This window comes from Chenopodium album, chromosome 7 (assembly GCF_948465745.1).
Source record: "Chenopodium album chromosome 7, dcCheAlbu1.1, whole genome shotgun sequence".
Taxonomy (NCBI): domain Eukaryota; kingdom Viridiplantae; phylum Streptophyta; class Magnoliopsida; order Caryophyllales; family Amaranthaceae; genus Chenopodium; species Chenopodium album.
Window position 1 is genome coordinate 43,191,225 of NC_137840.1, and position 13,154 is coordinate 43,204,378.

The window sequence follows — 13,154 nt, forward strand, 5'->3', positions numbered from 1 at the left end:
TTAGGAATATTAATCGACCCGAACATACTTCCTAAAATGATCAATATACTATAGTATTTGTTGATCATTTAGAATACAATAGAGATCAATATCCTTTTTTATTATTATGATTCTCATATTGCTTATCTTTAAAGGATAATATATTACTATTTATTTAAAAAGAATGATGGCCTCCGAATGTAAAATCCAAGAGATAATTAAATCATTTTCTCGGTTTTATCATTCATTATTTTCTCTCTTTTTTTTTAGAGTAATATATATATATATATATATATATATATATATATATATATATATATATATATATATATATATATATATATATATATATATATATATATATATATTGTATCATACTCTTTTTTTTTAAGAACGACATTTCTTTTTTTTTTTTCGTTCTACTTTTTCTCTTTTTTTTTTTTTTTTTGTGTGAGGCAATCATCTCAAGTAAAGTTCTAGGGATTTTCTTTTTAAATCATAGAAGAGGTAAATAAATTATACTCTTAAATCAAGTTTGACCAATTACAACTAAAAAAATGATGAACACGAAAATAGGCACGTTTAAGAATAAACATATTGATGACGTCCTATTAAGAGATGCGAACTTTTAATGACGAACCTCATAATAAGTAAGGTCATTAGCTTGATTATCAAGTACGTAAACGAATCATCATAATGAAAAATAGTATCGCACGCAATTTACCGTCTTGCGCTAAGGTGGAAAGTGCACCTTCAAGAGTAGCATCTACCACATGCGGGGTTTTTTTTTTTTTTTTTTTTGCGAAAACGCAATTTTTTTTTTTGCGAAAACACAAAAAGAACGATTTTTTAACATATTTTTTGAAAAAATACGATCATAGTAAAAGTTAGACAACGTTGTTAGCCAAAGAGATATTTTTAGCACCTACTTAACGATTAACCTAGAAGCGGTAGTATCGTTTTTCTCTGTATGATATTGCTCGTAACGAGTCAAAGTCAACGTTAAACAGTGGGCGCGCGCAAGACACAGTGGGCGCAGAGGTGCCGCACGCAACTTCTGAACTTGAGCTAGGAGGGCGCGCGCAACTTTGACAGTTGCACGTGCCACCTGGTAGGTTCGACAATTTTTTTTTTATATTTTTTTTTCCAAAAACGCAAAAAGAATGATAAATTTTTTTTTAACCATAATTTTTGCGAATTTTTTTTTATTATATCTCTAGGTAACAAGTTGGAATTAGTTAGATTAGACACGAAGCACATATTCATATAGTCACATAAGCACATGAAAGGAACCGTCAAAGCATACAATGTCATTCTAAGGTCAAGGCTTGGGTGTCCAAAGGTGCCATATCTTAAGGGACAATGCACGAATCAATCACTCAACGTGTTGACCCACGACATAGCCCTCCCAACATTTTGTTGGCGATATGGGTGGGATGATTGTTATTGATTTTGGGATAGAAGCCTAGTGTTGGCAACCCCTAGTTAATAACAAGTGTTGTCTTGTTTTTGGGTTTATGGTTTTATCTTATTCTTGTGATTAATTTAATTATGTTTATGGTTTTAATTATTACAAGTGTTGTCTTGTTTTTGGGTTTGTTTCCGCGTTGAGTCAGACTCACCAAACCCCAACAGCAACGTGATACCTAATGACTAAGTTATTTGATTTTATTTACAAACATTAATCACGTAGGAATTACATTGCAAAAGTAGTTATTCTTTGTTTAATCAATGTTCGTGAAAAGAACAAAATAAACAATATTTTCGCCTTATCTTAAGTGATAAAACAACAATTAATTATCAAATTCTATTCTTGATTAACAAAAGAATACTATTTGAATTAATTAATTAATTAAAAGTTTGTTTAAAGTGTTAAAACAACACTATTTATTCAATTAAAGTTATTTAAACAATAAAGGAAAAGTGATTTATCTAAGTGCTCAGGAAACTAACCGTTCTTCTTTTATGTTAGATCTCCGTTTAATGTGTTTATGGACTTTCTGTCTTCTTCATATCTCCAAGGACTTCAATGGAGTCAATTAGGGTTGAAAAGTATTTGGGAAGAGAGAAGAAAAAGTAGTATGATAGTAAGAGAAGTTGAGAGGATAGGGTTTTGAGAATACTAAGGTTTTAATTTTGAATTTTCGGTGCCCGTAATGCTGAACGAAGACCCCTATTTATAGGCACAGGGATCTAGGTTTAGGGTTTTAGAGTCGCGTCGTCAGATGGCACGCGCAAGGCGCGCGCAACTGATTGAGTTCCGCTGGTTTGCGGTTTGCCTTATACGAAAACGCGTTTTAAAAACTTTCATAACTTTTGATTGCGGAGTAAGATTAAGGCGTGTGAGATATCATTGGAAATATATGAATGTCTACTTTTCAATTCCATTAGAATTAGGTTAAAATATGTTATAGGTAAAAATTTATGACCGTTAGAGTGCAAGGGTGTCGGTTTAAGGGCCCCGTTTAGTGTTTTGATCATAACTTCTTCGTTTTGGCTCAGAATTAGGCTTATAATATACCGTTGGAAATCTCTTTGAAAGGTATATCCATCTGTATAGGCCTTTCATGGAAATTTTATAGCTTGTACATCTGTTTGGCTCGGTTTTTCAACAATGTAGGTTCCACTGGATCCAATCATTGCATTTGACGCATTTGGGTCTGTTATTAATCAAGTTTAAACATGTATGAACACGTTTTAGGCCTAATTAGTAATCGGACAAGGCTCTAATATAAATTGGTCTCAAATATGGGTTTTCACTTACTTCATAATGATTTTAGTAGTCCATACACACTTCAACTTTGATCTAACATGAAGAACGGATTTTTGTAACATAATCGCACTTCCTTTTGGGAAAAGAGGCCAAATGTAGGTTTCTACACCTTGTTTCTTAAGGATAGCATTCACTTTCATGTTTGAATGGAGGTCATAGTGAAGAGGGGTCTTTTCATCTTCCTCGATCAAGGAGACCTCTCCGTTAAAGCCCCACAAGTCTTCGTCATCTTTATCGTGCTCAACGTTTATTATGGGATTTTTAATAGCTTTAACCCTCATTGTTGAAGCATCTATTGTGATAGGAATTCCTCCAACTATAGCCTTCACTTGCTGATGAAGGGATGAAGGGACGGCCTTTAAGTCGTGAAGCCAAGGACGTCCCAACAATAGGTTGAAAGAAGCTTTTATGTTTACCACTTGAAACGTAGTGGCATGTTCTATGACTCCTGCCATCACATTCATAGTGATGGTCCCAAGAGCTTGGCGGCGAGTGTTGGCATAGGCTCTTATTCCTTGTGTGGATGGAGATAAGTCTTCATCTTTTATCCCTAACATCCTGGCGGTTCGGAATGGACAGATGTTTATTGCCGATCCATTATCTATAAGAGCCATTGGGACATTCATTCTCTTTCAGATTACCGTGAGATTTAATGCTTTATTGTGTTTATCACCCTCTAAGGTAAGTCCTTGTCAGAAATGGTGATTAAATTTATGGGACTACGAAGTTCACTCGTGAGAAAGTTAGCCAACCCCTCAGGAGTGGTTTTAGAATCTATTCCTTTCTTGTTCAAAGCATTCATTACCGCCAACCTATGTTGATGGGAGGTAGCTAGGAATTTCCATACATTCATATCAACTTTGTTCTTCTTTAGTTGCTTGACAACATCATTGTCTTCTATGATAGGTATAAGAACTTGCTGAGTTGTAGGGATAGGTTGTTGCACAGTAATAGGAGGTTGCATTCTCTCGGACCTTGTGAAGACATATGTGGGTGAATCCTCTTCATCCAAAATTTCGTCTAACAGATATATCGTGGAGAGTGGAGTCTCTTCCAAATCTTTGAGGTAGACATCCTCATCGTCGCTGTCCCAAACTCCATTAATGGCAGCGTCTTTTTCTTGTGGAACTTAGACTATCTTTTTATCATCAATCAATTTCTAACTTTAATCTTTAAATTTAAAACGGTGTTCTATTGTATGTCCCCCTGATTGGTGATATGGACAGTAAAACCTATCCGTCCTCTTTAACGATTCAAATGGTCTCAATTCGAGAGGTTTAATCTTGCCACCCTCGGAGAGCATTTTGAACATGTTTGCATAGGTGGTCCCAATTGAAGTGTAGGACCTATGGCTCCTTCTCGGTGTTTTAACTACTTAAAGCAAGAACGGCTACTTCATAGTTAGTGTTACCTTTTTGTTGACATGTTTTTTGTGTTCTTGTTCATCGCGTTCAAGAATCTTTCTACACATGCCTACAAATTTGTCCACTTAATATACAAGGAGCAATATGTCTTCTTTAGTGGGTACTTATTGCATTGGGGATGGTTCGCTCATGGCGTTGAAGAATATTTCTTCTTCTTCTTCAAGGGCATGAGTTTCTTCAATTGGTTTGATCAAAGATAAGAAATCAACAGAATTTTCCTCATCAGAGTTGGCCAAGGAATCAAAAAGTGGTGCACTGTCGATACTTGGCTTCATACTTGCAAGAGGCACAAGGAGTTTATTGTCGTCTATCAAGTCAGCAACTCTTAGTAAGATGGCCCATGCCTTGATGTTATTTGCAGTGTGCATTGGGGTTCCAATTAGGTGATCTCTTTTTGACTGGTGGATCCCTAAATGGTCCAATAGGAGTTATAAGACCTTTTGCGTGGAGACGGTCAAATGCGGTGTCATAACTCATACCAATAGGAGTAAAGTTCCTCCAAAATGGTTTCTTTTGTCCCATATTGTTCATAAAAAGGACTTCATTCAAATTAAAGGTGCTAACATTATTTGAGTGGGTAGTTTTGGAAGAAGAAGGATTGTCGTTCTTCTTTATTTTCCAGCCACTGTTTGAGTTAGTGTTAGCAGCATTTTGTTTTGCAAGGTCGTCTTCAATATTTTTTCCAATGTCATAGATAGACTTAAAGGTGTTCAAGTTGCTTTGGTATTTGAAATGCTAAGAGTATTTTTCTTGGAGATTTTTTATGAACATTCTCACAGACATTTTTTAGTAGGGACCTCAATCATCTTAGCAGAGGTTTCCCTCCACTTATTAAAGAAAGAAGTAAACCCTTCATTCTTTTTTTGTTTGAGTATTTCAAGTTCCTTATGATCAGTTTCAACTTGAATATTGCAATTATACCTATCAATAAAAGCATTCACAATGCTCTCCAAGTGGAGGTTTTCTCTTTGTCAAGGGAAAAGAACCATTGTTGACAAATAGTTTCTAATGATAAAGAAAACAGTGTATGGAAAATTTTCTTATCTATCCCTTTAATATTCATTATTGTTTCAAATGCTCTTAAATGAAAGTAGGTATTGTCTGTTTCTTTAAACTTAGGGATTTTAGTGGCACTGAACTTTTGCGGAAGAAGTTCCTTATCCACTAAGACCCCTTGTGAGCTAAGGCCTTGGAACCTGTAATCATTGGATATCTTGATCAAACTTTCTTGCATGAGCTTCATTTGTTGTTGCCTTACAGGATCATTAACTTGAATAGCTATGTTCTTCATCAAGTCAGTTAGGTTGGCTACATCCTTGTTGAGTTCATTACTTTCTTCTTGAGTGGCCATGATCTTATTAGCTTTCCTTTTCTGGGTAATGGGTTTGTTAAAAAGGAGTATCTGAATGAAACTGTTTTCTTTGATTAGCCGCCCTTCCTTTCTTGACCAAGCGCTGTAAATTAAACCATTTATTTATTTTAATTACTTGACTCAAATTTGGTTTTGACTTTATTGATTTTAAAAACAAAAAAGCAAAAAATGCAAAAAATAGGATGTATTTTTTGAAGACCAAGTAAGGTTTTAAAATAATTATGGTTTTATTGGAAGATTAATATCCGACTTACACCTCTAAAAAATGACAGAAAGACGCGCATAGAAGACTCTCTAGACATGGTCAATATATGACATGTTATGTGTCTACTTTAATAGTGATTGTGAGTGACATACTTTGACTCTTTTGTGAGACCATGGAACTATGTGCCTAGACTCGATTAAGGACTGAACATAATTAGTGCCATTAATAAACTGATTAAACCGTATAAGCAAATCAATCAAACTGACACATCGTGAAGACTCGAGCAAAATTGCAGGCTGTCGTCATACGACAATACCGTCGCCAGACGCTGGCAGCCAACGCCAAAAAATGGGATCTTCGCCTGGCGCCGGACACTAGTGTGTGGCGCCACATTCCGTATCTTTGCGTCGATATAGAACATCGATCTTGGACTGTTTCCAGTATTGTGCTCTATGGGGATTTGCCTAAAAAGTCGTGCTAAGTCCAGTGTAATCAATTTATTAGTTTCTAATCATTATTAATTAATTAATTAAATTAGCAAAGTCCTTTTAGTCATTATTTTTATTTATTTAACTCATACACAAGTCAAACAAACGGTTAGGAAAAAACACATAGAGTATGCACAGCAAATAATGCACAAGTAGTAATATAGTCACGATATGATGCAATGAGTTTGCAACCTAACCATGGCTCTAATTCTCTAAAGTTCGGGATATGGATTAGTCAAAGAGGGTACATGTTTATGTTTCTGGATGCACTACATGGAATCCTTACCTTTGGAAGGGTTGGCGAGTGTGGTTGGGACCCCGCGAGTTAAACTCACTTCCATGGTATGGTGAATTTAACATTCTCCGATGTACCCTTTGTTGCCAGGAGCGTTCGATTGGGTAGATGGAGCATAAATTCCCAGAGGGTTATGTCCATATGTAGAACATATAGGGTTTCTGAAAATAAGGAAAAACTAAATCAGGAAGTAGAATCGAGCAAACAGTACTAGAAAACTAATCGAAAAAAGAAGGTAGATTTCTAGCTTGGTAGTGGAAGAATTTGACGCGAGAAAATAGCGTCGTCGCCAGACGGTGGCCTCATCGCCAGACGACAAGATTGTCTCCTTGCGATGACGCCAACGTTAGGCGCCAACACTGTTTTCTCAGCGCTAATGCCTACATGCCTAAGCAGCTTTATGTTCTTGAATTTTCCAGTTTTTTCGTAGCATTATTTTGGTTCTAGTTGTGAAAGATATTTCCCTAAATTCCTATGTGTAAAAATCCTATGTTTTTTACTCATTATCGATGGTATTTCCAATGAGAACCTTTTTTATGCTTATGCCAATAATTTGAATCAAAATTATGCACATGAAATACTTAAAACTTTTTGAGTCTCATACTCATTCTAAATCATTGCCAAAACAAATTTTAGGAATTAAAAAAGGAATCCTCCCCGGTGGAGTGGCCAAAAAAATGTAGGGAACATTTCAAGTCATCCCACACTTGAGCCCCACTGTTATCATACACTTAAGCATGGTGGCGTCCAAAGGGAAGGAAGCTAGAGTAAAAGAGTTGCCAACAAATTTTAGGAACTTGTAAACCGTTCACAGGGTGAAGGTTACACCCCTTAACGATCTAGGAGATCGCTAACTCTAATTGGTCTAGAACCATGACAGGAAGTTCGGGGATGAAGGTACAAATCCAACCTAAAAGAGATTGAATATGCCCCAATAATAGGCCTCTACTTTATTCTACTCGTATTCATTTGCGCTTTCTGACTAACATGCAATCAACACGTTTACCCTAAACCTGTTTATCTATGTTGGTTGAATATTAATGCAAAAATAAATTTTTTGTTGGTAATCACTTGAATTATAATCATATTAACCTAAACAAGATTATTTATTATCTTATTAAGCGTGATTACAAGTACAAATTTCCTTTAAACATGCATAAAGGGCGTGATCAAGCAATAAAAATATAAAAAAACAAGCAACATCATAATCATAATTATTATAATAAACATAATCATGTTAAAGCATAATATTACCAAGACCCTAGGCATGATACTAACAAGATTAATAACAAACCCTAGCATATCACTAACATCAAAGATCAAAGCTTTAGCCCTAACATGATACTTGCATGATATAAGGAAGACATAGGAAGCATTTTTTTAATCATACTTGATATTAGAAATTACCTTAAACATGATACTAGGAAGCAATAAAAATCCTGACATGATACTAGGAATTGATAGAATAATCTAAGCATAATTTCTATAGTAATAAAGCAATTAAAGTACTTACTTTGATGTCTCATACCTCTTTCTAATAACAAAATACACACTTTAATAACTTCAAGGAAAATAATAAACAAACAATTAAATTAAATAATTGAAATAGAGATTTGGGACCAAACCCTCAGAAAGTATCAACCCTTCACGTCTAGGGCGAAGGCAACTTCGAACTTGGCTAGATGTTTCTAAAGTTAATGTATGAGGAATTTTTAGAGAGGGAAGGTTTAGAAAAAGAAAATAGATAGAGATGTTTATTGTAGATTGTGAATGTCGATGATTTGAAAACAGGGAGATACGACTCCTATTTATAAGATAAATAGCACGGGATCAAAGAAAATCACATTCGAAATAAAACTCCTCCCGTCGCAAACGACAGGAGCCAGCGCCAAACGACGAGCTCGTCGTCAAGCGACGAAGGTCAGCGCCTGGCGACGACTCTGTCATCTTGCGCTGGTCCAAAAGTCAATGCGCTTTTCCACGTGTAATTACCTTCAACACCGGTTGTAGGTAATTATGCGTCCGAACAGTTTTCCAAATCAGATTAAATATTTTTTTATTCTAAATAAAACATTTAGTTTAAAAAATATAATTAATAGGCCCTCCTCTAGATCATCGGGCCACTTTTGAAAATCATTGGGCCTAATTTAGTTTAATTCATAACTTCCTCACAAGTCATCGGAATTGGGTTTATAATATATCATTGGAAAGCTCTTTTCGAGCTCAATCCAACTACACTATTATTGAACCTTTATTATGGACCAAACTAAATTGGAATGACTATTTTTCATAAATATGAGTAAGAAAAGAAATATTTTTAGAAAACAGAAAGAGAAATATTTTAATAAAAACATCCTCATCACTAAACTTTCCACACTTTCACCTCGTTCGATAATCAAATGACGTGAAAGGGTATTCAACACCGAGTTTAGTTTTGTGGAGACACATTTGGGTGTCTATAGCTTCCCTAGCCTTTACGCGGCTAGGGTTTTTACTTGTTACTTGAAGCATTTTACCATCTCGCCAATTCCTAAATTTTGGCTCGACTTTGAGCTTCGGTTCCGACGCCCTAAGCTCAGAATTCGGAGTCTTTTGTCATAATACTCGGGTGACTCATTAATACCTTTCGGATTAATTCTTCGGGTCGGATCATTATTTGCTTGGGCGTGGCCCAAAGGGTTAAGTCAAGATTATGCTGTAATATTAATTATACATTAGTATTATTGATCGGAAGCGGCCTCCACCTGGGCATTCCTATCACTTGAACTTACTGAATAATTAGATTTCCAATAACTCCGAACCCTCTATCGGAATAATACACTTGTTCGAAGGACACCATTCCTTTCACTCACCTTACTTCGTGTACAAAACAAGTTTTGTTCTGGGACGTCCAATTACTGATAATATTGTTATTATACAAGAAGTTATTCATACGATGAAGAACAATCATAGTTTGTCGAGTTACATGACTATTAAAATCGATTTCGAGAAAGCATATGATTGTTTATAGTGGGATTTTATTCTAGATAATTTGTTCGAAATAAGTTTTCCTAGCCGTTTAATTGAGATTATAGTGGAGTGCATTACAGCTTCATCAATGAGAATACAATGGAATGGGGATCCAACCCAATCTTTTAAGCTAGGTCGTGGAATTTTCCAAGGAGATCCCAACCTCTCCTTATATATTTGTGCTTTGTATGGAGCGGTTGAATCAAATTATCGAAGACTCCATTATTGCAGATAAAAGGAAGCCTGTTAGAGCTAGTAGAAATGGCCCTTGGCTATCAAATTTGGCTTTTGCAGATGACATCATACTTTTTGCGGAAGCCACCACTGAACAAGCTAGTAACATGATGCAATGCCTTAGCAGGTTATGTGCGGCTTCTAGGCAAAAAAATAAGTCAAACTAAATCAAGAGTCTATTCTTCAAACAACAAGATAGAAAGTTCAAAGAGAAATATAAGTGTAGTTCTTATTGGGTTTGAAGCTATGAATGACCTGGGAAATTATTTGGGAATGCTGACGTTAACAGGTAGAGTGACTAGAAATACGTTTGGCTACTTGTGTGAAAAGATTGATCACGGAGATTTTCGGGGTGGAAGCCAAAATATCTTTCCATGGTCCGATGGTCGGCCAGATCACCCTTGCAAAATCTACAATCCTTACAATATGATGGCTACTTATGCTATGCAAGCCACTAGATTACCAAGGACGATTTGTGATGATATTGACAAAAACACAAGAAGATTTATTTGGCCTGGGGAGAGGGGGAAGAGAGAAAAAGAATTCATTTAATCTCTTGGGAGAAACTCCAACAACCGATAGCGTCTGGAGGGTTAGGTATTCCATCTGCAAAGTAGGTGAATTATGCTATTTTTAAAAACTAGGTTGGAGGGTACTCATATAACCAAATGCCCTTTGGTCAAGAAGGGTCGGTGTGACTTAGATATGTTTTAATCTAAGGCAAATATGTCTAATGTTTGGTGTGGCATTATGGAAAATACAAACATTTTATATAAAGGAGCTATAGTGGCCGTAAATAGTGGGGCAACCACTTTATTTTGGAACCATACTTGGGTGTCCAATGTCTCTCTTTGAATCCATGCTATTGGAGTAATTCCCCTTGACATAGAGGGTGCAACAGAAGAAGAAATGTGGGATGTCAATGAGGGGTGGCGTTAGAACTTATTTGCTGACCTCCTGCCTCATACTGTAATCCGTGAAATTAAAGCAGTAGTGTTGCAAAAAAATCCTTATAAAGGGGATTTGTTGTACTAGCTAGGAGGCAACAAGGGAAGATTTAAATTAAAGTCTCCTTAAAGGATTATCAAGAACGAAGAGGAGGTTCAGGATGATGGCTCACGGCAGTTAATCTGGAGGCTTAGAGTGCAACAAAGGATCCGAGTGTTTACGTGGCAGACTCTTTATGACAGAATTATGAGTAATGCGAACTGTTTTAAACGTTCTCTGAGTGATAACCCCTGCTGCAAACTGTCCTCACATCGAAGAAAATACCCTTCACATTTTAAAGGACTGTGTTGCTGCTAGAGAGATTTGGAAGCTAGTAGGAGGGCTGCTAACTCTCGTGATCTTCGAGTTGGAAGCCTTCACCAATGGATTTCCAGGAATATAAAGGTTCAAGCCCATAATGATATGTCCCCGGAGATTTGGCCTACATACTTTTCGATTGTGGTTTGGTGGATTTGTAAGTGAAAGTGGAGAATTGCGGTGGCTTTCAATAGGACTAGAGGATTCCTATATATTGATGTAAAGTAGTTTCTTTTAGATAGATATGAAGAGGTATGAAGAGTGTTGGGAGACGAATGTGGCAAGGAGAGAAGCCTTTATTAAGTGGATGGCTCCACCAACAGGATGGCATTCCCTCAACTAAGATGGAGCTGCCAAAGGTACTACTTGTTCTACACGGGAATTGGGTATAATTCGAGATGAAACAAGTAAGTTCGAATATGCTTATTCCTTGAAGCTGGGGATATTTTTGGCTTTTAAGGCTGAGATGATGGATGTCGAATATGGGCTTGAACTAGCTAAGAGATTGGAATTCAAAGGCTGCAAGTTAAGGTTGATAACAATGGAAGAATATGGAGGAGAGTGTGTACACTATAAAGCACATTTGCCTTCAGCTAATGGAAGAACAAAACTGGGAAATAGAAATAAAGCATGTTTATCCAAAAGGAAATCGCGCTGCAGATTGGCTGACTAATAAAGGAGTTAATCAGAACAACCGTTTCTAGTTGATTCAAGTCCTTCCCTCTTGCTCTTAGTCGTATTTTACATAATGATGTCGTAAGAGTGGCTTTGCTACGTTTTGTTCCCTCGTAATTTTATTTTTGTTCTCTTTTTAGGGCTTTGCCCTCGTGTGTGCAAAAAAAAAATGGTCTCTCAATTTTATTTTATTTTTTAATATTTTTCACTTTCTTTCTCCTCCGTACAATAACCCACAATTTTTTTTTAAAAAATTCTTCAACATAAGGTGTAATAATTTAGTTCTTTATTTTACTTTTCTTTTTCTTCTATAAATAAATTAAAGTCAAAGTCATACATCCATTAAAAAATGGAGGCGGTAGCGCATAAATTAGCTATGCTCTTTAGTTTTTTGGTTAACTTTTTAAAGGGGAGGGTAAGGGAATCCCCTTAATCCCAAGCAAATGTACTTGAGAAAGCTTAAACTTGTGACATGAAAGTCATAAGGTGAGTTCCGTCACCAACTCCACCAAATTATTCAATTTTTATTTAAAAATACAAAGCCTTGCTTCAAAAAATAAAAAAAAGATAAAAAATCACAAGGGCCTAAAAATAGTGATCTATCTGCTTCTGTCATCTGTTAATTATATAAATCTGTACTACAATTCTTGTGTAAATATACCCATGTTCTGAACATATTAACAATACAAGGGGGAAAAAACAGAAAGAAATAACGAAATCTATGTCCCTTAAAATTTTCAATTACATGTTTTGATCATCTTGCTAACATGGCAATATATAGATACAAATATCTAAACATATACTCCCGCTAATGGCCAGGGCCTCTTCTGCTAGGACCAGAAGCTAACACCGACCTCAAGCTGTTTGTCACATAACCTATTCCCACGCTACTGGAATATTCCGACGTGCCGGTAAATTTAATCGTCATTCCAGCGTTCGACGACTGTTCAATTGCGCCACCTTGCTCGCAGTTATAGCTTACCGGTGACCGAATCGTCCTGCATTGCACCTGCCTCATTATCAGTAGAACAAACAAAAGCATCACCACCATTTCCCATTGCCTGTCTATTGTTCTTCATGCTTGCTGTAATCTTCTTGTTTAATCCTTAAGCTTGATGCAAATCTACGCAACTTATGTGTTAGATCAGAGAGTCTTATATTTATTTATCGATTGATTGATTGGTTTGTTTTCACTGTGGTTTTTGGCGGCCTATTTATATAAGATTATTAGCACCAACGGCGCGTTTAGATATGGTATGAAAGCTGTTGATCGATCTAATAATTCAGAAATTTCGTTCTACTTTCTTCTACTCTTTTACTTTAAAGCTGATATATTTAAAGTATTCTTGTTGACTACACTGCTGTTAGACATGTAGAGTTTAAACAGCGATGCAA